The 27928-nt window shown below is 36.4% G+C and overlaps 1 protein-coding gene across 1 annotated transcript in view; it reads right to left on the bottom strand.

Annotated features, from left to right (window-relative positions):
- Positions 1-27928, bottom strand: part of LOC126830294 (protocadherin-9) — a 101849-nt gene that overhangs the window by 72689 nt on the left and 1232 nt on the right. The gene's annotated exons all lie outside the window — the stretch shown is intronic.

The raw sequence follows: 27928 nt of genomic DNA, 5'->3' as shown, positions 1-27928 counted from the left end.
GCTAACATTGTAGCCAAGGTTTTATTTAACAAATTTTATGTATATTCCTTTCTTGAAACTAACAATACTGTTCAGCTCTGTTTGATTAATAAATTTGGGTAATTAACTTCCTGAAATCTATTGTTTACTTCATCAGAAGTGTAGTATTTATATATATATATATATATATATATATATATATTATGTGTGTGTAAACGATATGTCAACTGAGGACTGTAATGCTGATGGCTCCTAGGCAATTAATTATACTCAATAATAAATTAAAATTTTATATTTAGCATATCTCATATGTTTTGATCCCGAGCCTCTGGGGATTCTGTTTCATCCAAAACTGTCATTACTGCCTGTCGTGACACCAATAAGGTATTCATTATTCTAACAATATCAAAAAGGTCATATCCAGTGGGTATGTTTCTAGAAATACGGTCACCACAACCTTCTCATAGGAACTGATTAGCTCTACCCTGGTCGTTAAGTGTCATCAAACAATGCTATCAATACTAACTATGTAACATATTATATCCAGGCTATTGGTGACAAACACGTGTGAGCCATTCAACATTTAACCAAAGTATGTGATATACATCTAGGAATTAAAATAACAACCAAGTAAAATCGGTCGTATTCAGTAGTCATAAAACGATAAATGAAATTAAAGTTAAAACGGGCCTGTCATGCCACGTGGATATTCAAATTATCCGCTCTGTGACCAGGTAGTTAGAAACGTTGGCTCAGTGTGTATGACGCTAGTTCACTCACCAGGAGATCCAGGGTTCCATCCGGAATTTTATCAGCCTGGTTTCCGCTGATAAGCGGTGCCGGTCAGAGGGCCTGGCAAGCAAAGGCAAATAAACCGAGTTCCACCCGTCTAAAGGAGTTCGTTTGGTAGCGGAATTCGATGAAGCAATATTTTCATAGGGCATGAATGTCATCTTTCAATATCGAGGTTGGCTTGGAAAAGTACAAAAAAATATTCTGACAAAGTATACACAAATCCCAACATTTCTGGACTCTTTGATTTGTGCAAAAATGTCATAATGCTGATATATTTGAATGCAGTTAATGATTCAAAATGACATGAAACTAAAAACATCGGTTCCGTGTCTTAATTAACATGCTAAGGATCTTTCCGCATTTAAAATCAAAGAACTTATTGTAAACAGATTTAACTTAATATCATTTCGCTACGGTTTTTTTCTTTCTTGACTGATCCCATCAATAACCGAAGATAAAATAGAGCAAAATCCTTCAGAGATACCCTTTTTTTCAGTTGCAGACCAACTCAATAACATGATTAACAATATTTTGATAAAGTGGCTGTTAATGGTGAGATTTTTACAAGATTAATCAGAGATTGGTGCCACTGGTGTTAGCTTTGACTCACAAAAACTCGGTGATATCTTTTTTACCTCGGATCATGCACTTTGTAACGCTGTACAGGAATCGGTTAAAATAACCCCAGGAATCGTCTCCTCGACAGGGCGACAAATGTGTTTTTAATGTGCTGGATTACTAAGCTGGTGTTATTGACACTTTCCGTAATGCAGTGTGAGGTGAGGAAATTCAGCACTGTGTAAATGGAGATAGTTGTTTGGAAAACGGCTGGAGGGTAAGCTCAGGTCGTAATGACGTGTAATCTACTCTCCGGTTTTTAACGAGATTCTTTCTGTTCCTACAAGCTAATGCCTTCAAATTCCATCGCTCAAGCCTCTTCTGTTCTAAGACAAAACACTCGGCTTCATACAAATCTCAGAGAGTAAGAAGCAAGTAATTAATGTTTTGCTTGCAAGTCTAGTTTGATTAATGATAAACCCATATGGTGAAAGAAGGAGATCTAATTTGTTATTCCCTTCGTTGATCATTGCATGACACAACCCGAGATTGGATTATGAAGCATTATCAACTACGAGTGGATGGAATACAAAGCAACGATTTTAATACTTAGACATGTCCGTATTGAGTCGTTTTCATGTATCATTACTCTTGCTTTGTGCTGGCTTTTCAAACAATTTACTTTCTGATCTAAGCTCATACAGGTCATATAAATGATGATGCGAGCTAGCACTCATTATAGCATTCATAAACATTCATTTTAAAACCCCATTATGGCTTCAAATCAACACGCATTAACCAGAAAATAATGACTGAGGAATGAAATTGATACACTGTATTAACTCCCAATGCATCATTATTATGTGCTGTGTTATTTAAAAATCCGTTATTTTAATACCAACAGTGAAACATTACATTTATTTTTTTAGATAATGTTTTTGATCATTAAGGGAGTTTAACGTGTATGTGTTATGGGGTATTGACGATGATGGTTAAGGACCGTTAAGCACACACTGTTAAATTACAGCATTTGATTGAATCAAAACTTCAGCCTCATTGAAAATTACTATCATAAATTACTTTAAAGTACTGGAGCTTTACATCTTTTAGAAATGAAATGGAATTTTTCTGCATCAATCAGACTATAATAAAGACGGGCATACGCCATACGATGTGTTATAGGGAAAAGTTGTACGGGCATAGCGATTCCGCCTACGCCTCATTGAAATCCAACTGGCTGGTTTAGACAAATAGCAGAGGTTCATACCTCAGCGTATATCAACGTGTGGTTTGGATGCAGCTATGTCGGGTGTGGCGCCAGGCAGGATAAGCTTACTCTTCCGGACACCTGTTACCACTGTTTGTCGTGTATTTTGTACACGGTGGGTGAACAGTCCATTTGCTGATTACACCATTTTCCCTATACCGTTTTTTTAGGACTTCGAAATTTGTCTAATGGTTTGGATTGTTCATACTTGGTTTTATTTTATTGGTAAATGAATTTCACACTTGAAACAAAAATAACAATAGTTGTTCAGTTTTAAGACAGATGTTTCAATAAATGAATCTAGGTTATATCATTAATGTGGAACGTCATCACTCTTCAGATCTAAGCATTGTTAAAAAAATTATTTCCAGTATCGATGAACAAATGTTATGCTACTGATTTTCTGTCATTATAGCTTTTTAGCTGGGATTTTACATCTAAGCTACACGAAAACAGATTAACAAAGTTCTACCAACAGATATGAGAATCACAACTTCTCCATTATGAAAATGAATTCCTCTTTTGCCTGTTGTGTGTCACAAGTAATCCAATAATTGTAAAGCAAGGCACAAAAATCATGTAATCACAAACGAAATTAGTCAGATCGTTTGTTATTCAACTCTTTTTTTAACCGAATGGAGAATAACTTAATTCCTTGCCCATTGATACAAAAACTGATTGATGCCAAAACTATTTATTGAGATTGGTGTCGTTTCTCACCGATGATAAGCGATAAATCAGAGTTCGTGATCATTCTAAGCTTGTTCACGATCATTCAGTTCATCTTAAGGAATCCACGAATCTTTTTTCTGGATTATGACCGTGTATAAGTATCCGATGACCAATCAACTTTCATTGAACTCTAAATATCATAATTTTAGTTAGACTAGTGTTTTCAATTATCTGGAGTTATTGCCAGTAAAGTAGTGAGAGTAACTTACACACCACCGCATATTGTGTTTTTCAAGTTGCCTTCCAACACCCATTCTATTGGACTTCCAGGAAAACAAAGCTGCTAGTGGGGCGTAACGTTACGTACTTCAAGCAAGATTACACTACCTTTTTCCAAATCAACTTTTGATAAATAATGAGGATTACTTTACGTGAAGTGTGTTGGGAGATCAGTGCTTGAGAAAATCAAAGCCAAATATCTCGTTAACAGTATTCTGTGTACATGTGACTGTCACATTTTGCCATTGTTTTCTAGCATCCATCAGCGTAAATATATTTAAACTGGAAAAAAATATGGTGTTAATTCTAACAACTTTCTGAATAATCGGGCACTGGTTTCAAATATTATCACGCAATTTCTGACAGAAAAGTCACGTTTTGAGAGTTACTGATAACACTAAATTCATTACCCTTTTCTTTAATTTCCTTTAAGTACGATAATCTCTTTTGACATTTGGCTATCAGAATATATTCTCTGATACGGTTGGGGTGGCACTGGGGTAATTAGTGACTCCATAATGGTGTTTAGTCGAGGAGTTGTCATGGGTATAGGAATATCGATCGATTATAACAATCATACATTATAAATTTTACATGATGATTGATGACAGTGCTTTTATACACGAATGCTGTCAAATGTAGGAATAAATATTTACAATGTTTTTATCATTCCTTCGACAACCTTTTTTCGTTGATCAATATATATTGTAGAATTCAGGTTGACCTTATATCTTTTGTATGTTTGATAGTCGTTTTTCATAGGTGTTTCACGGTGATAAAACCTATTTACTTGTCCCTTCATGCCTCATTTACATGTGCCAGCTCATAATTTCCACGGGAACAATTAATCCATTAAGTACTTGCACAAATTCACGAAGTAATACAACCAATCTACAACTCGCACATGTCCTTTTGATTCAATGATTGTGAGTTTTAATCAAAGAAATTTTTCGTTGAATACCATTTGGCGTCGTCATCTGTCCAAGGGATAGCAATGTCACTTAATAATCTAACAATGACCATTTTAATATTTTATATCTTCAAATGCCATTTACTCAACAATTTTGGTATGTACACATTTAATTTAATATTAAAGCAACCGCCAATTAGATGTCCCGTCATTTTAAAGCATTTCTCCGAGATACGTGTTAATGGCTTCCTAGAAGAAATTATTCCTGACAAAACCTTGTTTTATTATACGCCCACATTTTCATGTGGACGTATACTGTCGTCGCCCCTGTCCGTCCGGACGTCAGTCCACAATTATTTGTGGACACTCTACAGGTCACAATTTTTATCCGATTTCAACGAAACTTGAAATATAGGTTTATCTCCCTACGATCTCGGTTCCTTTCGATATTGGCATGTATCAGATCGTAACTTCATGGATTATGGCGCCTGATTGTATGAAAAATTGTGTTTATAGCTTGTGGACCCGATAGAGGTTACAGTTTTCTTCTGATTTTAATAAAACGTGAAATGTAAGTTTATAACCCAAAGATCTTGGTTCATTTTGATATTCGCACATATCGGATAGTAACTTTTTGAATTATGACCCCCGATTGTACGAAAAATCGCGTTTTTAGCTTGATGTCACAATTATTATCCGATGTAAAAAAAATCGTTCAAATATATCACCGTTACACCCTAAGGATGGTTGAGTTCGAATTTCATGAAAATCGGACCAAAACGGCCGGACAAAATGGCCGCCCCTCGTACACAATTAGTGTAAACATCTGGTATATCAAAGTTGTGGCCACCTAGAGGTCACAGTTTTGATCTGATTTTGATGAAACTTGAAATGCATGTTTTATAAAAACCCAAAGATCTTGGTTCCTTTCGATATTCAGGCACATCGGGTAGTACCTTCCTGAAATATGGCCCCTGATTGTATGAAAAATCATGTTTTTAGATTGTTGTAGAGTTCACCATTTTTATCCAATTTAAAAATAAAAAATGTGAATATATCACCATTACACACCAACATCTTGGTTCCTTTTGATAATCGCATATATCCTAAAGTAACTTCCTGGATTATGGCTACTGATTGTTCAAAAGGTCTCTAGAGGTCCCAATTTTTTTCCGATTTTAAAAACTGTTTAAATATTTCACCATTCCACCATAATGAAGGTTGAATTCTAATTTTGGGAAAATCGAAATGAAACTGCCCGACAAAATGGCCGCTCTTTGTACGCAAATTGTGTAAAAGTATGCAATACGAAGTTTGTGAACCCTCTAGAGGCCACAATTTTTATCCGATTCTGATGAAATTTAAAACATATCTTTATATGCCAAAGACCCCAGTCCCTGTTGATATTTGCGCATTTCCGACCATAAGTTTCAGGATTAGTGCCCCTGATTGTACAAAAAATCCCGTTTGTTTTTAGCTTGTTTTCTATCCATCTCTTGCAAAATGTTGGCGTATCCTGCGTGGCAGCGGTTGGTTTGTATATTCCCAACCCCTTGTGTTATGTAAACAAATTCAATTTTATGTTCGCCATAATGATTTTTAGCCCATATAGCTAGTAGGTTTATTTAAACGTTTATAAAAACGACACGTCGAGACTGGCGATGCAACATCCACGTAGAGGCTGATGAGGTGCTTACTCTTTCTGATACAGCTGATGCTACACCCAATAACGTTTGTTTTACATGTATTTACTTGAGGCGTATGATGTAATGATTGGCATGATTTCTTGTCAAACATGACGAGTATTGCTACGCAAAGATACATACAGTATGTATTTAACCGTCATTACAATAGTTTTCTCTTTGAACAGGAAATTCCACCCATAGATGGCAATTCACGATTTATAAAGAGAAGGATAATGTTGGCCGTATAAAAGTTACAGCCAAGTAATTCGCGGCGCCAGAATCAGCACGCCATATCGTTATATAAAACAATAAAAGGGCAACCGAAGAAAGCTTTTTCTAATTAACGAGAAAGAAAGAACTCCAGAAGGCGAGAAAATTAATACATGTGTTGGTAGCAAGCAACACAAATTAATGAAATGAAATAAAGGGACAGAAATTAAGCTTCAGGGTCTTTTAATTCCAGATATAGAAAAATAAATTACATCAATTCCGTGTTATAATCGATATGGTAATATATGGGCTATTCTCGGAAATTGGATAAGAAATAGATTTTATAAAAATCAACCGGTATATCAGAAACGATACCCAGAAACAAAGATCAAAATTAGCAAATGCGGGAAGAGTAATTAATATGAGATTCTGTGGGGTTAAGCTAACACAGCATCGCATCCCTGTACATGATGCAAGGAAACCAACCGTGCAACAATATGTAAACCCCATCAGAAAAGCGCAGCTAAAGGGTGTTGCGAAAAGGTAAGCATTATATATTCGCTCATGAACGATACCATGTGGAACGCGAAGCTATAAAGCCCAAACTGACAAGTGTAGCGATATCACTTCTTAATGTTGAATTAATATCAGTTATTGTTTTTATAAAATTCATGGGAAGGTTTGCAATAATAACCAGTTTCTGTAGTATTACCAAGGCAGTACCCGAGGCTTTTCTATATCCACTGCAATGGGGCCATGGCTGCACAAACGAAACATCTGAGATGATTATAGTTTTTGAATATCTAGATAAATGAATCACCCAGAACCCGCAGTCACAAAAACACGTACCACATGTCTTGTGTTAATCGAATGACTGACCGATGATAATGTTTTTGAGTTGGTAATCAGTGGTGAGTTCAGCCGAAAATGAAAAGAATGAAAATTGTGTGACAAGGTTTGTGGGACCATTAAAAGAACCCTGTTGAATTAAGGCAATCAGTGAAAACTAAACCAGCCATATTATAAACCGTTCAGTGATCAGATAAACATAATTACGTCTTCATGTTCAGAGTCAGTGCTCACAATATTTATCACTGAGGCGAAACCTGCTTTGATTGGGATGGGAAAATTGGCACCAATTGAAGGCTGATTGAAACCTTTTACCGTATTATTTTCACCAGAAGGAAGAGTGAATACTCCAAACATTTAATCCGTCTCATTTGCTACGACCTTTCATCTATCATGGCTGATCGCCGAGTGTCAATCATTGAGTTAAAGTGATAAAGGAGCGATGAGGCTTTGCCCCTCGGCCCGTGGTCAGTTAACCTGGGATGACCACGATCTGAATTCACAATGAATTTTATTGAACGCTGACAGGAGAGGGACAGTGATGATGCCAATTTACGGCTTATAACCATTATTACCGTGAAATAAAGACGAATGCAAGCACATTTTTAGCAATGGGTTTTATTGATATTGCATTAAGAACCATGATACGAATTTAGGCTAATTCTCCCTCAAGTCCAAACCTTTAAGTAAATGTCTAATCGCAGCAATTATCTTATTTAAGCGTCTTGATGAACTCCGGATGACTATATATGCAAATGAGGAAACTTGAACACATAGGCAATCAATATCAACAGTTAGTCACAATCGATTGAGGAGGGTATCTTAAGAATGTTTTGTAGTTACTACGTGTGTTGATTTGTTCCCTTGTAATTATCATTATTTACAAATACCCGATTATTGTCTTAAATGAATCGTTGTCGTCAGCAGTTCCTTGTTAGAGAAAGAGAAACCACTGAATACATACCAGCCGTTATATTCTGGTTTAAGAAAAATTGCACAATGCTTTAACCTAATCCTTTCAATGGCTACGTTTTCGCCAACGGTTCTATTAATGCGAACAAGGCTGGACCTTGGTTTGGCTTCCAATCCAAACGACTAGACACACTTTTTACTCCAAAATTAAAAATATATTTAGTTGTATGAAATGAAATGAAATGGGGTTTAACGCCCTACTGTTCTGCTCCTAACTGGGCTAATGAAGACGGTTTAGTTGTATGCCATTTCATATGTATATCAAGGTTGTGGACCCTATAGAGGTCACAATTTTTATCCGATTTTGTTGAAACTTGAAATGTAAGTTTATAACCCAAAGATCTCGGTTCCTTTAGATATTCGCCCATATCGGACCGTAACTTCCTGAATTGTAGCCCCTGATTGTACGAAAAATCATGTTTTTAGCTTGTGGACCCATTAGAGGTCATAATTTTTATCCGATTTAAAAAAACGTATTATTATATTACCGTTCCACCCTAAGGACAGTTGAGTTTGAATTTTGTGAAAATCGCCCCAAAATTGACAGACAAAATGGCCGCCGTTCGTTCTCAATTAGCGTAAAAATATGGTATATCAAGGTTGTGGACCCTATAGAGGTCACAATTTTTATCCGATTTTGTTGAAACTTGAAATGTAAGTTTATAATCCAAAGATCTCGGTTCCTGTCGATACTCGTGCATATCGGACCGTAACTTCCTGAATTATGGTCCCTGATTGTACGAAATATCGCTTTCTTTTTAGCTTGTTCTCTATCCATCTCTCGAAAATGTGGGCGTATCCTGCCTGGCAGCCGCTGGTTAACTATTATAGTGAGACTCTCCAGCTCTTTATCTAATCTCCCATAATGTATATTTAAGTAAATGTTATTAAATTGCCCCCCACCCCAAGATTTACCCTTCTTTGGGTTAATATTGTATTAGACATTGTTTAAATTTAGGTAATATGCGTTGTATTTTGATGGTGAATCCACGAATATCATATTAGTTGCATTGACAAATTTGATCCCTTTTTTTTATTTTAAAAGCGAGACTCGACCATGATAGGCAAAGCTCTTCAAAGGGATTTAAAAATAAACTTTCAATTCTAGCAGACATTGTTTAAATTTTCTGAGTGTATCTTGATATGAAATCAAATATTTCTAATTGTTCGGGGAAGGTAATAAATGTTATCTTTAATAATTGATACATAGACATGTTAATACATCAGACATTTTCGTTTAGAACATTGACCAGTTTGATCTGATACATGGTAAACTAAACATGACTAGGGGATGATTAGTTTGGTCAAGGAGTCCTGGAACTTCACAAGGTATCAGAGCTTAAAATATAATCAGGATGACAGGCTTTCTGCATGAATTAGAACGAGTATGAACGTGCTATGTACAAGTGATTGCTATCGATTAGAAGAAGAACACATCCAGCCTACAAAACCCACTGATCTTTTCATTCAAAACACGGGCAAGGGAGATTTGTCTTAAATTTAATCTTCAATCAGTTCTCTCGGATTAAACTCGGAAATAAATTAGAAATACCAGGACGAAAGTTCAATCCCTTGGATATGTTACACTACACCAGAATAGAGCACTTCACAGATGTATAGCAGCGGGTGATTCAGTCTAAAAGTTATACACGCATTTCGTCCCGTTTTCTTTTTCAGTAATGCACATGTTGTGATTGGTCCACTCCAGATAATCTTAGCATCAAAAGTCAACTCCGTGGGTTTTCTCTTCGTGTCCTCCGGTTTTCTCCCACTGCTAAAGACCCTAACCAGCAGGCGAATTATTGAAAAAGAAAGAAATTGAACCATATGATAGTTCCAAATAGACCTACTCTCTCTCTCGCTCTATCTCTATAATAAAAGATGGCACACAAAGAACAGCAAGGTGAAATGAATGAGCATATCCTGTCCCGTGCTAAAGTTTTTTTGGATTCCTTGGTATACAAAATACTGAGAAACCAAATATGAAAGAAACCCAGTAGATATTTTAAGGAAAGTTGTCAGCTGTAAAATATCAAAATAATCAATAGCGAAGTAGCATCGGGTGTTTCGGAAGATTAAGCATATTCTGTGTTGCGCATGTCCATGCTGGTACTTAATCCTTGTAATGTAATATGAATTAGTTTCGTTCCGTCTATTTCCAGATATTAATCGCACTAGTTAAACCGAACGGCACTCGGCCAATCCATGCAGATGATCTGATGTTGAAGCTAAAATCGAACAGTAATAATTCGCCCAGTCTGGCTTTAACATATTGAGCACATTCTGCTGTTCGTCAATTATATCAACCTCGTTTTTCGCCTTCTATTATTATGAGCGCGACCTTCAGTCAATTTTATTAGAAACCCCGCCAGTCAGTTCCCGAGAAGACATTGTTTAGCTCTTAAAGATTACAAATCGAAAAAGTATAAATAACGATTCTTTTCCCCCGAGATTTGAAAAAGGTAACGGACCGAGAGCTATATAAATGTTAATAATCCAGACGTAACCTATATATCTATTCTGTATCAGCTCCTCCTAGACAATCATTACATCCCCGCATCCATCATCCATGTACTATTAAAAGAGGATTATCGTTCTAAAAATGTGATTACTTTTTTTATAGCATCGTATTCGAAACAACCCTAGACTAGGTCACTTGTTTAAAACCGCAATAGTTTGCATGATTTTTGGTGGAACGCCTTGAAAACCAAGTGTCCGTCTAGAAAAACAAAACGTCTGTATCTCAACGATGTATGTACCAATACACAACTTATTTAGAACATCCACTGATGTCCATATATACGCAACTTCATTCAAGTGGACGGCTATCTCGATAATCCCTATTTAATCTACTGGCTAGTGTATAACCAAAAAAAACCCAAAAAACGGATGTTAAAGACCCTTTCCGGAACCATATGACGTCAACCACAAGAGACGCGTCACATTTATTGAGGTCCAAGTTCTCTGCACCATTCGGGCTAATGAAGGACATTCGCCATGCAGTTCAATATGAGGGGACATTTATCCCGGTTAATGACGTTTCTGTCTAAATAGTCTTCGTCGAATTCCAACTGACAATGATTCTTTTAAGTACACGCCAACGTGTACAATGGATCAAGTTAAAGCCCTTTATCTACACTTAAATACAGTCAATTCGTATCATCTGTGATTTACTGTTACGACTACAGATTTAGTTAAACAGCTTTCACTTTAATCACATTAGTTAATGAATTTTGAAATGGAATGGAATGACACGGGGTTTAATGTCTTATTTGTCTGCACCAAACGGTTTAATGACAACACGCATCATAATTATATGGAAATGGATTTTACAAAGAAAGCGATGTTTCCAACTATCCTCGGTTTTTTGTCCCATCCGAATGATGCAGTTCCGTGTTAGGTCATCCGTCCTGCACCACTGTCAAGTGGAGAACTGATTGGGAAATCCCAAGGAACCCCGACACAAAAATATAAAGGAACACTACTGAACAATGAAACTATAATTATTGTTTATCTACAAAATTCAGGTAATTTCTACAATCATTTAATTGATCGTTCAACCTACATAATTTGTTGCGTATTATTTTGCCATTATTGTCTTTACGGGAGTTTAAGTTTCCTTTCCTTACCCAAAAGATAGGACTAATTGATCGGTATATATTGGACGTTTGCTCATAACTCACAATTGTCTATTGTCTATACCATAGACTTTACTTTCGAATTGGAGCCGTTGAAAATTGAATTTCTTTCAGAATAGAATGGTAATTTAATTTAGTCAGAGTGGATAAGTAGATGATGATCTAATTGTCTTAGTACACTACTGCATACCTATCGTATATCACATACATAACTGTGTTAAAGTAAAGCCAACCAAAGGAACAGGTAATAAAGATATCTCTAAACCATAACATTTTTACCGTGCTCCTTGTAAATACATGGTGTTACTCAAATGGAACCAGTAATATACAACCTGTGGTAGAGATTTGGTCATGTCAGAATCAGTCACACACACGAACGCGACAAGGGTTTTAATCTAGTAGAGCACGAATTAGTACTACTCGGACCTGGTGCTTTATTTCTGTAGCAAGAGACTTGTTCAATGATATCTCTGGAAGAAAGACATAAATCGTATGATAAAGAGCAGTGGGGCAGCAAAATCGAAATCAGGTAGACCTTTGATGTGTGCTGTACATGGAGGTTAATTATATAAATATCACCATACTTTCCGACACCATACTTTGATATTTAACATCGTTTAAGTGTGTTTGTTAAGCAAATATAGTACATATAAACGAACGACAAAGTAAATCGTAAATTGTCTTAGTACACTACTGCATACCTATCGTATATCACATACATAACTGTGTTAAAGTAAAGCCAACCAAAGGAACAGGTAATAAAGATATCTCTAAACCATAACATTTTTACCGTGCTCCTTGTAAATACATGGTGTTACTCAAATGGAACCAGTAATATACAACCTGTGGTAGAGATTTGGTCATGTCAGAATCAGTCACACACACGAACGCGACAAGGGTTTTAATCTAGTAGAGCACGAATTAGTACTACTCGGACCTGGTGCTTTATTTCTGTAGCAAGAGACTTGTTCAATGATATCTCTGGAAGAAAGACATAAATCGTATGATAAAGAGCAGTGGGGCAGCAAAATCGAAATCAGGTAGACCTTTGATGTGTGCTGTACATGGAGGTTAATTATATAAATATCACCATACTTTCCGACACCATACTTTGATATTTAACATCGTTTAAGTGTGTTTGTTAAGCAAATATAGTACATATAAACGAACGACAAAGTAAATCGTATATTAGTTATCCGTGTTTTGTTTTTTATTGTCATAAATATAATGGTTGATTTGAATTTCGAGTAAACTGTTTAAAACATCTACCTTTTGTAATTTTCAAATATCTTGAAGACACCCAAATTATCATTTATTACAAACGTGTGGGGATGGAGACAGTGCCAGATTCAGATCTATAGTGGCACTAAGCAGAGAAATTTCTCTGACAAGGACAACTGTCTAGTCGTTCGGATGGGACGAAAAAGCGAGGTTCCGTGTACACATTGGCATGCACGTAAAGGATCCCTCGACAGTTGGAATTCGATATAAGGATTATAGGCCATAGTGCCACTGTCCGAGCAAAATTTCCCTCATAGCACACTGTATGGTGTATGCCCGTCTTCATTAGCCCATTCAGAGCAGAAAAGTAGGACGGTAAAAACCGCGCATTTCATTTTATTTCATTTTCAATATTATGTTAGACTAAAGATTTTGGTGCCCCCAATAGTATACAATTCAAATTGTAAACGATAATAAATCATAAAGTTTCTTTTAAGTTTTATACACGTCATTATATATCGAGGCAAAGAAGGTAATTGTAAGAAAGGACATAAAAACTAAGTAAAAGTTTTTCCTTAATTTTTAAATTAAATACTTTGAATTCATCATCTAACAAAGCAGAAATTCTGTGGTGCCCCACTTCTCATGATGCCCTAAGCACGTGCTTATTTTGCTTAGTGGTTAATCCAGCCCTGGATGGAGGGACCGCGTGTGTGACATAAATGCATATAACCTTGCGGGAACAGATCTTAATCATTTAATAATGAGGGCAATCTATTAACTTGGTCACCAGTCATTTTGCTTACACACAAAGATACAACGGATATTATTAGGTATGTGAACTTCTCAAGAAAGAATATGTGCATACTCTGACAACTGACAACAACAATATGGCGCTATCATACTCTAATGAGAAATCATTCAAATAATGTGCAGATTTTTCATGTCCAAATGGCAAAGTGTTAGTTTAGTTTAAACTATATTTTATTCAATAAACTGAGTTGGATTGAACAACAGGCAAAGGCCTATATAAGTTCTCTCCAAAGTGTTCTTGTCATAATGCTTTTACATTTCGACCTATTTTATCAGAAAACATAATAGATTTTTTTATGTTTATTTAGCTATATACATATTGGTCTTATATAAAAGATTCCGAAATCAAGTAAAACCGTGAAGTGGATTTGTTATATATCATGATCTCAACCCCCGATCTATTCATCCGCCATTAAAACAACAGGAATCGCCATGTTTACATTTGACATCAATACGCCATTATTGGCTACCCGTGGACACAAGCTTGTAATGACGGACACTCTATCCAGTAAGACATGGGGTCAGTATTTACATTCCGTTCCATCATTTCTATACATTGCCCGTGTCTCTTTTTGATTATCGAGATTGCCCGCTGTGTTCCTCCTCCTCTCTGTCTGATCACAGATTTACCGCTAGGTCAATATGTATTGTGATCAGATGAAATGTTGACATTAATACCACTCCAATAATCTAAATATGATCCAACTATAGACTAGTTTTATATTAATGCATGCCATCATCCGTCCTCAAACTAAACCATCTTATATCTTCAGATGTCTTTTGATTACATTAATACTATTGACAAATAGTTGATGCTTTGGCTATTTCTGGGATATTCCGTAAACCTTACACGTGTCTAGGGTTACCATAGCGCGATAGCGCGAACTTTTACTGATTTGTCGAGAACTTGACGTAGGTAGAATGCCAAAGGATTTGGTTGATGTCTGGCCCGAGAGGTTGGTGTCTATCACGTTGTTAAACTTTAGACTAAGTAATGGAGATAAAACTGTGACGTTTTACAGATTATTACTTGATAAATCTCCAAAGGACACAGCAAAGAAATGAAGGGGATATAATATTAACGTCTCGTCAAGAGAATACTTGTCATTTTTAGACTGACATATTGTTATTTATTCTATGGTCACGAGGAGAACAGTTCCTCCTGTCCACTACCCTTATACCTCTACGCATTATATTGGTATCTATGTTAGCTTAGTGTAAGAGATTGCCTCCAGGATCATATCAGCATAAGATTTATTATCATGGTGTCCCCTCTGCAAGCACCCCCACATTCTGCTTCTTCTCCCACCGACTGTTTATATCGAAGGATTTTCCGGTTCCCAATGTATAAAGAAGTTTGTTTAAAGAATTATCCTGTTTATGAATGGAATCGAGCATATAAATAAAATTTCCATCCAAATCATGAAACATTTTATTAATATATTCGGGTAGCTTTCTATATAATTCAATTTACTGTGGTAGAGGCTATAAAAGCATTGTATCACAAAATCTCGAATCAATTATACGACCGATGACTTTAATCGTTAGTCTTCGCCCCCGCCCCCACCCCTCGATTGTTAGAAAAGCGAACTTTCCACAAGAAGCATGAGAAAAAAAGGATACGATCGGCGATTAAACCGCGTGTTGCTATAGCTAGCACCATCGGGTGAAAATATGAGTGAACTACACTGCTGGATTTGCTACCAGTAAAAATGGATAAATCGTTGAGATCACCAGCATGTAGAAAAGGGTTCTTATTGTATAATAAACTAAATATAGTATCAGTCGATATCAACAAGATTTAAATTGTCAAGATTGAAGATACGTGCCCAGTATCACACTATCTGTCAAATTGTTTCAATAGCATTTAATTATTGAACTGAAAATACCCAGGTCACAAATCTATGGAATAAACATGTAATTACTGTTTATTAATAAGGGACGTTTCAAATAGGTTTCTCTTAATAAATACAACAGAAGCCTAGCAGAAAAGTGGCTTATTAATAAACAAAAAAAAATATTCCATAAATGTGTGTCCTGTGTACTATTTGTCAATTTGTAATACTACTCGTGTAACTATTATTGAAATGGGGTTTAACGTTCTAGTACTACGAGGGAAATTTTGCCTGGACAGCGGCGCTACGGCCTACTCTTATATCAAATTCCAACTGCCAAGGGATCTTTTACGTGCACGCCAACGTCTACATGGAACCTAGGTTATTCGTCCCATCGAGACAATAAACGTTGTCCCGTGCCAGACCCTTTGTCTTTCACCACTAATAAGGGGGGGGGGGCATTTTCCTTAATATGGATCGAGGAAACTAAATTGTACCAGGCTTCTATATATGTTGTTTAATGCCGCTGGCTGTTGGTTGATTTTTTAAATTCCTAGAAAACTACAATATTGTTATGGTTTAGACCAAAACTGGTTCAATGTCGTCCAGTATTTGCAAAGTTATGATGACTTGAAAGTTCTGCATGATTCGGCATCCGTTGTAGACGATACAGACAAACGAGCTTTCCCTAATATTTGGGTTTTGGGTTTTAATTAAGTATTAAATATCAATTTGTTTTATATGTAGTGTGGATTAAGCCGTGATAAATTATAGATTCACCGGAAAATACAAAAGACGAACAGCGGCTTCAATATTATATATCTAAGTTTTAGTAAGTTATCACGTTATTTTGGAGCGGTGGTAATAAAAATAAGCCATTGAATATTTACAGAACCTACTCTAACAATTGTAATTTTTTACCAGATTACATCAATAAACAAGACAAGAACAAGCATCGTTGTTTAGAAGATTGCCACATGGTAAAAACATTAGTCTTACAAACGAGGTTAGAGTCATTAACGGTGAAATGTTTGTCATGAACAAATAAAAACATACTATCATAGGTTTTACACAATAACAAAAATATTGCAAAAGGCATGGGTTATACATTTATACTGTTTTTTTGTGTATTTCGTTGTTTTAATATTATCTTTGAATATATATTTAACAATATTTCCTTGTACTCTTCAGTTTCGTAAATGAGCTGGTGTTTAGCGTATTTCTTTTCTGCATCAACCGGGATAATGAGACAGAATACTCCATATAATGAGTGGTCTCATTTCGATTCCAACATTTCGGGGAATGGAACTGGGTGTAATGTCCTTGTCAATACAGCACATGTACTACGGTCAATTTGAGACAAACATATGGTAATTCTTCTTTTATTTCTATGGGTACGTGAGCGATAATAAGTAGGGGAATACTGTCCGGACAGTGGCGTTTCCACTGTTATGTGATAATTAACGTCATCTGATAGGACAGTTAAAGAGAAACTGACACATTATTATGTTTATGTCTGTCATATTCAAATTAACCTCTGACGCATCCCCATATTAAGGATCAAGATGTTAAATACTGTATATGTCTAGTCTGTGTTCTGGAACAGGAACTTAAAGAAAGTATAATTCTAGTTCGTATTCCGAAACAGGGAGTTAAAAACTGTATACGACTTGTCCTCCTTGTTCTAGAACATTACGTTGGACGACTGACATATATAATGTTTCATTAAAACACTATTTAAGCAATAAACTTTAACACATACTTATGGAAGAACAATTACTGATTTATTTGGGCGACGTTTCGAAGAGTATTCTCTCAACGTTTTCAAACGTCGCCCAAATAAATCAGTAATTGTTCTTCCATAAGTATGTGTTAAAGTTTATTGCTCTATCCAGTTACTAAAATGCCTCTAAAAGATCACTATTTAAGCACCATCAGCGCTTTCGGAATAGAATAAAGATATAGGACAATGCAAGCTTTCATGCTTTTGAGTAAGAATATTAAAGTCACCGATCTCGATCGTATATTTTCTGGACGATGCTTAATCCACACTAAGATAATTATACTCAAATTGATTATTTAACAAAGAAAAGCAAACCAAAATATCTACGGTAGATAATATCCCGGTTTGGATACAATCTGATAATCAAGGGAGACATTAAAAGATTTTACTCATCAAGTATAGCAGGCGCTTGAATGTTTATATCGTCTGTGGAGACGGGCGAATGTTGCCAATTTTGGACTGATAATCCGTTTAGTACTGTAGTTTGTAAATGATTCAAAATTCCCCCCAACGAAGATCTCCAGCTTTTAAAAGTTTAGAAATGTACACACATTTAACATATAGCGAAAGACCCTGTCAGAATCCAGTATCATTGGGTTGGGATTTTATCGGGCAGCTGTTCTCTCTGTCGAAGATGAAAATGGGGACCCTTCCTGATTGGGCAATGTGAAATCTGAATTTCAACACGACTCCAAATTTACCGAATCAATGTTATAATCCTGGCCTGTTTTTAAACACAGTATAAACGGGTCAAAAAAGAAGGAAAATGAGCCGATACGGCGATTCTTGTAACATCTCAAGTTCATCTGAGAGTAAACAATAGAGACAAGACATTGATCCAACCAACCGTGGCTGATTCTAATTTTCCTTAAAGAACTCTTGTGCGATTTTCAACATATTTTGGTATTTGCTCGCAAACGATTTTTCAAAGTCTTAGTTTGATCTCGGCTTAAAAGACAATACTGATAGTCTCCAGGAATAAATGTCAAGCAGTCTATCATTGATTGAGGACAATCAAACATACCGCCATTATTATATTACGACTTGTACATTTACATGGTAGTCCGAGTGTCTGTCTTGTTATCCTTGTCTAAATCTTCTTTACCAGATGAATGTCGAGTTTATCCGGCCCCAGACGTGTCCACACTTCAGCAACAAAATACATGTGTGAAAATCCGAGCTCAGACGACCCCCTACCTTACAACACTTTGAAAACATGCCAATGAAAACAAGATATAGCTCTCGGAGAACAAAACCGCGACATTCAATGTAATGTTATCCATAATTATTGCGGTTACTTGGACATCAATATAAGCTGTTGAGAACCATACTTTCCACATACTGAATAATAAACTTTTAAAACCTATATGTACATAGAGTTCTAAAATGGGTTTTACACAACTTGGTGTGGAAGAAGTCTGACAGCGATGCCCCCATGTACTTTACTAAGATCCCTTTCTTCCCAAATCTATTATTTTGTATATAACTTGTTCTGATTGTGTGACCTCTGTATGTAGCATACTTGAAACCATGGACGTACATTAGAGTCTGTACACGAATTATGTCGCCTACGGAGTTGTCATGTTTGTGTACGTTTTCCAATAGTCAAACGTCTGTAGCTCCGGATTAATGAGTGGGTTAGCGTATGTACGAATAATAGATATATTTATCACACAGTATATACTAATATAAAGAAGCTTTTTTAAATAAATAAAAATGAACATTCCAGTAGAACATAGTGATATTATTAACCATACCTTTATTTTGATCAAAGCATCAATAACATCCATTTGATCATTTTGAGTTGCAGACAGATTCTAAAATCTAGCCAAACGGATAATTTAATTCAATGTTAAAGACGTTTGTATAGATGATTTTACACACTAATTGGGTTTAGTTTAAACATAAGTCATACGCTAATTCAACAAATTTGTCGAATATAGTACCAATGAGAAACTGTGATTCAGTGAGTAAGGCTCTGGCTCGCTAACAAGGAGGTACCGGGTTCGACTCGCCTGTTGGTCACGAAATTTACTCGGAATTTTCCAGCCTGGTTTGCCCTTGTTAGTGGCACAGGGTAGAATACAAAATTACGCTAAGCATCTAGTAGCTCAGATGGGACGACGACAAAAGCGAGGTTCCGTTTACAAGTTGAGGTGCACGTAAAGATTAGTCTGAAAGGCCGTTGTCCGGGCAGCACACTGTATGGTGTATACCCCTCTTCATTAGCTCAGTTGGTTCAGGCAAGTAAGACGTTAAACGCGATTTCGTTTAATCTTCTTTGACAATAAATATAAAGTCAATCGATTGCTAAAGAGATATATTCAAAATTAAAGCCATTTCTTTGTCTTCCTAAGGCCAGGTATGACATCAAACCGCATTTCACTTCTTTGTAATTTTACACTTTGTATGATCTTCTTATCCTGTTTTAATACTGAATAAAGCGCGTAAATATTTCTTATTATTCTCCTATCTATTCTTATCTGGTTACCAATTCAACCGGGAGTATAATCAATGCACGCCTCAGTATTTTCAACTCGCTCAATATGCAACTTGAACTCTAATAGATGACATAGTGAAATTGTTCATTTGTTATTAAACGATTAATGGGTCCCGTAAAATATATAGCTCTGGTGTTATTTTATGATGGAGTGCCCTAAGGGAAATACAAAAAACACAAGTCATATTGAAACTCCATTTTAATTCTTGTTTGCTCACAAAATTAATCTCAGAAACAAAATACAAGTTTGTGCAAAACGAAATAATTACAGTTGAGATAACAATGGTGATTGGATTTTTTTAGTACCGGTTTGTTTTTCTTTCATATACAGTCGACATTTCCAGATCTATTAATCATTGTTTTGTTCATAAATCTGTGCAAAATTTCAATGTTATTCGATTCCAAAAACAGAGCGCGTAGGGTTTCAAGTGAAATACTAGTATTTAATTCAAATTGGTTTTAGATTAAAAGTAGTTAATTAAATTATATTCCTTGTTATGAAGTAGTGATTGGCACAGATAAATTTGTCAAGGAGCACTTACTTGGTTTGTTTTCAAGAGATAGTGTGGATGTGAGAACTACTTGAACAATTTTCATGCTAATAGTCGTATATATTTGCAAACACAAAAATCTAAAGACTAGCGCACGCATACGATGTGTAAGGGATTTGTAATTGCCACTATAATACCAGACAAAACAATCGTCAGAAGTGCGCGTCAGTGCGATGGCCACGAATATGGACGTTTGTCATCGGCTACGAGTTGCTCTTATATAAAACAAGTTTCAAAATTAGCGGCATATAATTGCTCGTCGTTCTTAAATCGAACATAAATTGTTGTGTGAGAGGCAGCAAGTCATTTCTCGTGGAGCAATATCAACTAGGTTTTCGATCATGGGCGTCGCCCTTTTAACTATTTGCAAGATAGTGGTAGTGGCAGGCCCTGAACCATCCGCAAACTCCTTGTACGCGCAAACACATAGCCTGGATTTCGACAACATCACTGGTTGCCTAAAACAGCTTGTCGTGTCCCATTTGCGCTTGGCTTTAGATCCGTTCACCTTTAATTATGTAGGTATTCCATATATCAGTTATGTACATATAAAAACACAGATGAAGTACATTTCAAATTAAAGGTATGATTATGTTCCTTTATAATGCAAATGCTGACAAAAGAAGAAATAATAAAAACATGGATAGATCCAGAAAAAAAAATCATCTTGGGAACTTAAGAGCCTCAACATTTCAGAATAAAGGTTAAAGACTACAGCTTTTAAGACTACACATTCTCAAAATTACCATTTTATACGCCCACATTTTGATTTGGACGTAAATTATCGTCGCTCTTATCCGTCATTGTGGTCTGGGGTCTGTTAACATTTTGTTTGTGGACACTGTACATGTCACAATTTTTATACGATTTTGGCGAAACTTAAAATATAAGTTTATCTCCCAAAAATCTCGGTTCCTTTCGATATTCGCGGATATCGGACCGTCAATTCCGATTTTGATGAAATATAAAATGTTGTTTATAGCCCAAAGATATCGATGGCTTTCGATATTCACGCTTAACGAACTATATCGTCCTCGATTATGGCCAAGGTTTTTTACGAATAATTTTTTTTTTTAGCTTGGGGACCCAGTAGAGGTCACAATTTTTACTCGATTTTATAATCCGTTTAAATATACTAAGCAGCAATAGAAACGCCAGGTTGGTATGTTACTCTGAATAGAGGCATTGCATAAAACTTGCCAAATGTTTTTATTGTATATTTGTGACCACACCTCCAACTTTACGTGAGCAATAAGGCTCCTTCCCAAACACAGAATTGAACCTAGGAAATGTTCTTCTGAGATGATAATGCGTTCTCCCTGATTTTCATGTAACTCATGCTGCACGTGCAGTTCACCGGGACCAGCCCTATAAAATGCACCCCCATACCTGGTTGAACCATATACACTACAACGTCAGCAGCATGCAACGACTCGCGACAGCTCAGGGGAACCAGGCGCTTGGAAGACTCGACACTGGCCACACTGCCCAAGCCGTTGCCAATCACTTCCAGGTCAATTTTGGGACCATCTACAGGCTTCAGCAACGCTTTCGGGCCACCAGCACCACGGATGATCGCCCCCGAACTGGAAGACCAAGGGTTACCACAAGGCGACAGGTTAGTCATGTTGTGCGACAGCACGTGTAGAATCCCTTCACGTCAGACAGTGGGAACACACGGAAGACCCATCAGTACCGATACAGTGCGCCGACGTCTCACCAGAGAGAACATCCATTGCCGTAGACCTTACCGTGGACCGATCCTCACCCCTCGCCATCGACGTGAACGTCTACAGTTTGCCCAAAAACACCAGAACTGGCGACACAGGCAATAGAGAACTGTTCTGATCACAGATGAGAGTCTTTATTGCGTATCAACTGAAGATGGCAGGACCATAATATGGCGTCTATGTGGCGTTATTCTGACCAATGTGTTATGGAACGAGACGCATGGGGGGAGGGTGTCCATAAAGAATAATGGTTTGGGGTGGAATCGGCCTGAACCAGAGTTGGTCCTGTGGTGTTCTAAAATCCTGGTCCAGGGAGAGGAGGCGGCATCACAGCAGTGCGCTACATCGATCAAGCTCTCAGACCCCACCTCATACCACATTTCGCACGTCATCGAAACAACGTTTTCCAGCATTACAACGCCCGCGCCCACTCCGCCAGAGTTACTCAGGACTTTATAAAGCAGAACGGTGTCTCTCTGATTTTGAAATTGTGTTGACGTTTTTTGGGGGTTTTTTTGCTGTTTAGTATATATCACCGTTACACCGTAATGATGGTAGAGGTCTAATTTCGTGAAAAGCGGACAAAAATTTACCGACAAAATGGCCGTACGCAAATACTGTAAAAGTACGTAATACAAAGATTGTTCCGATTGCGATGAAATAAAAAACTTGGTTCCTTTTGATATCCGCTCCATATCGGACCGTAACATCCTGGACTATGGCTCCTGATTGTACGAAAAAGTCGCAGTTGTAGCTTGTGGATCCTATAGAAATCACAATTTTTATACGACTTAAAAAAAATGTTATTTTCGTCAGATAGATTATTAATTCGTATGTCTATATTCATTCAAATATTAACTTGAAACACAAATAATGTGAAAGATTATATCTATATAAATATATACGACATGCTATCTTTGAGAGTTTTACGAAAGATTGTATCTATATAAATATAGCTTTGAGAGTATTACGAGTGGATATATTGACATTTATATCATGGAGCTGAAGTATGGTTTAAATGATTTAATAACAGATTACTTCTGGCTTTTCATGTAGATTACAAAAAAAACCGTTTTATTTACTGGGTATTTTACAGAAACCTTTAACGACAATCTGAACATATAAAGTATGTTATATCAACACAGTTCAAAACTTTATTGCTGCCATCAACATCCCTAAGGCTAGATTTTTTCTTGTGTAGTTTCATTATTTATGGCGAATGTAGGCTGTGTTTTGTACTTGGTCACATCTGCTTTTTTAAAGTGTCACAGTCAAAATGGCCGAATGTTATAGTCTCTGATAGACCATTTGCTTGAAACTATAATATTGTGAGCGTTGGATTTCTAGAAAGAATATTAAAAGTTGGATCTCTAAATGGAAGCGGGGGAGGGGACCAGTGGAAATAACATGTGTGCTTTACGTCATTGATTTAAGTAGTGTGGTTTTGACCCAAAGTTTGTATGTGACAACGAGTAGGGTAACCTGTCCTTTTTCGACATGTTATTCTAGAAATGATCTAATGTCTAAACCGTCATAACTTTTAAAGGGATTTTTTCGATTGTGAACAAACTTCTTAATTTTGGTTATTAAAAGCTTATGAGTGTTTGAATATCTTTAATATTTCTTGATGACCTAAAGCCATCCTGTCAATTAATCTCGACATTCTGCTGTAGCCGAGGTAACTGCAGATGTATTTTACATTTTAACCGAGGCCATCATTCGGAGTCGTACTATTTTTTATATATAATTCATTCATCGCTAATTACCCAAAAATATAAGCAATTCGTACACCGCGCGGCTTTCGGTTTAATTAATGACAGATAGTTTCATTTCCTATCATTTTTCTTCCTATATTTCCGGTGTGCAAGAAATGTTAAGAATTTTAAAATCGTGCGTCTCCGTAACACAATTAGAATAATTTGATTAAAATACATGTTTATAAAGACGATCAAAGATGTTTAGACATCCTGGACTGCTTGGATTTCTGTCGAATGAACAAAAACTTTATTTGCGAATATTATTGACATGAACTTACAGGCCCGTACGTGAATTAAATATGTTTTGTGGTAATTACGCGATTTCAAACACATAATTAAAGGAGCTAATTCTCTATTCTTTGACACCTAGAAATGGACACAAATGGGTCACATCACATATAATAATTCAATATGAATGTATATAAACTGATTTACATTCAATCGTTTCTGTTTTTACTGTTCTAATCCCTTATGTTCGGCGAAATACGCGAAGAGTTCGAACTGAATGGCGGTCTTTGGGGTCTGGTTATTACAGTCTACACCGATAGCATTTTCTTCAGGGATATGTTTTGCCTCATTCATCGAGTCGCTCCATTGCAAATGGCGCTCGAAATCATTCTGGCACGCGATTCGAGTCCCAATTGTAAAATTGTCATTTTGTGTTCAATACTGGATATCAGAAGCCCATCTTTTCACGGTAAGATAAAAACATCAATGTTGATTTAAACTGACCAATAAATCGTGTTTGCAATGTCGAAGACTGTGGATGATATTAAGTTAAATGCTTGGCTACTTTAAGCAGTTTGTTCATAATCGAAGAAATCAGTTTAAAATTGATGATGGTCCATTCAGTAGTTTTGTGTCGAGTTGACGATGTAAATAACGACCAGCGGCTTTAAGCACCATAGAAAATGGTTATTATTAACAAACTTGGTATGATTTACTTATAACAGTGTTTGCTAGATGGGCTATCCAACTAAGAAACGTTTTCCTGTTCAACTTGTTAAAATGGACGGATGCTCGGATAGGTGGATTAATCGACAATGGACAGAATAGAAGATTCTGCTTGACATTTATTTATTCAACTTTAATACAACACGATATCTTTCAATCCGTGAAAAGGAAATGAAATTGGGTATAATGTCTTGCTTTTCTCACCAAGAGGGCTAAGGAAAATAGGTTCACGCCTAGACAACGGCGCTACGGCATACTCAAACAATTCTTCATAATCCACACAATAACGTTCTTAATATCCCGGTTAGTGCAGAAAAGTAGGACGTTAAACCCCATTTCATTTCATCTCATTAATAGCATGTCGCGAAATCCTGACGTTTGTTCATATCTACAGAAACAACAGTTTATGCCAGATTAAACCGTATTATGACGGGGAACACTAAATTCCCATTCAGTTCATGGTATTCATTATCTTTATATTGCTGTCCATTACCGCCATTGATTGTTACGGAGAATCACTCTGAATGGTAATTCTACCCATAGTGATAATCAACATTCTAAGCCACAATATGTAAATGTAAGGGAGCTATAATGACCGACAGACCTAATAAAATAGGGTGATCACTAACACAGTGGCCATCATGTCAAATGAAGTGATTGTTATTAAGAATAGAGTGGTCAGACATGCTGGTCAGTTTAATATTGAACCATAGGATATGGGGTTTGATGAACCATCTGTAGTGAAACACGTCAATAACAAGATTGATTGAATGAAAGGAATGGATTACGGGAAATGGACGATTAAGCAAACATGGGATTTTGAATGTATTAAAGCGATTTGAGAGATGAATTCATATGATAAGAAATAATAGGGGGTCTTATGTTACATACAGAACGTAATATTAAACTATATAAGAAAATATCGATAGACCTCTAGGATAAATATCTTAATATTGATATACAATTCGTTGAATGTATTAACCTATTCGAATGTATCTAAGAAATAACAGACGGGATTACGTTACATACAGACCGTAACACTTATAATTTAATATTGATATAATTTAGTATAAAATCGGTTGCCAAATCGATGAAAGACTCTGGAGTGACGCACACTGTCTGTTGCACGACAACCATTGACACTATACATATTTGCCAATTAAGCAAACCATTGTATATTTTTTTGTATATTAGTCACACCAGCTTCATAATCTACAGAATTATGAAGTATACATGAATACGGTACGGATTCAGATTATTTAATTATTTCATATTTATATGTTATTTATTAATCGATCACATATAATGACACTGTGTTCATATGTTTGACGCTTTTATATGCTATTTTATTCATATCACTCGTTTTAACATGTTCAGATGGTATTTAATTTTGACATTAACATTTGAGTTAATAATGAATTCACTACACTGCACATGTAAAGAGAATACAGGTGTCTTCCAAGATCTGGATGTATTGTAGGGCATTAAGAAACAAAACCCAAGCAGTAAAATCGTAATAAAACTCACAGGTGTTTGAATAAATTACAATATCAACATTTGATGAAAGGATAAAACTATATAGGTATAGACATGAAAGGAAATGGGATATAACGCCCTACTTCTCTACACCAACGGGGCACAGGAAAACAGCCATACGTCATTAGAGACTTTTGGCAAGCGTAAATTCCTGGTCCGCATCGCGTATGCGTTGTGCATGTGACGTCATCAATGTGTGTGTATTTCTCATACGTGATACGGCACACGGATACGTCAGCACGTATCGAACAGCTTTCATACGGAAAAGTTCCGTATAATATTGTGGTTTTTTTATCGTCTTTTTTGCTACTTTTAGACGTTGAAATGTTATATCATAGCATTTTTTATGAATCTATGTGTATCCTAGAACACGAAGGTGTAGTGATGTGATTTTAACAATGATAAAGACTGGAATTTAATCATTATTTTTTATGGTTTTTCTCAGAATTTTCTTACTTTTCCTGGTTGATCTACGTGATCAGTGGGGTGGGACCTTGCAAATCTGTAAATGATTTTATTCTATGGTAAAGGGGAATAAACTTTCTGAAATGATTAATTAGTGAAACTAAATTTTTTTTAAGAGCTTGGCGACGGTCGAGCGTCTTGGAAATTGTAGGCTAGACACTGTCATCATGCTATAATAGAACTAAGCTCAGCTCAGCGACGCATACGTAGGCGAGGCAAAAATCTACCAAAACTCGAAAACTACGTTTACGATACGGATACGTGATACAGATGGGAAAAATTCCGCTTGCCAAAAGTCTCTATTTAGTATGCTATGCCTTGACAGATACCTTTCTGTCAACTCTTTGTGAAATTCTAGTCAAGTGTACATTAACGTGGACACACACGTGTTCACGGGATTTTCGTTCTTCGCCCCTATGTCCTGCACCCATGAGAAGAGGGGCCCGCGACTGATCCCGGGATCCCCTAGCTTGTGAACCAGTGATTTCTTCACTAGGTCACCGTAGCTTTCTCGGGTATAGCAGATTTTGTTATCTATGCCCCCCCCCCTCTCCTCCAAGCACACACACACACATCACCACCTATAACCTAAGATCAAAGAGAACGACCATCAGCAACACTTTGAATGGCACTCGATGTTTCGAAAGAATAATCTAACGCTTTCCCAAGCACCACAATTAAATGTGTACTCTGTTCACCTAGTGGAAGATATTTAATCCACGGAAGTCCAGAAATTGTTGTTCATATAAGATATTACGCGAAAATAAACCTGCACGATTAATGTTAGTGTGTCAAAGTGGCTGGTTCCAGAAAAAACTGAATTAAAAGAATTCACCCTAGTTCCATTTCGTAAAAATAAATTCAACATCACATTTTTGATTTATACATATTTTGATGAAGTTTGAAATATAGATGTTATATATAAAATGTTAACATATAAGGGGTATTTGACACGTCAAGATTTACAAA

The sequence above is a fragment of the Patella vulgata genome, chromosome 8 (assembly GCF_932274485.2).
Source record: "Patella vulgata chromosome 8, xgPatVulg1.2, whole genome shotgun sequence".
Taxonomy (NCBI): domain Eukaryota; kingdom Metazoa; phylum Mollusca; class Gastropoda; family Patellidae; genus Patella; species Patella vulgata.
Note: the sequence above shows the minus strand (reverse complement) of the source record. Positions and strands in the feature narration are given on the sequence as shown.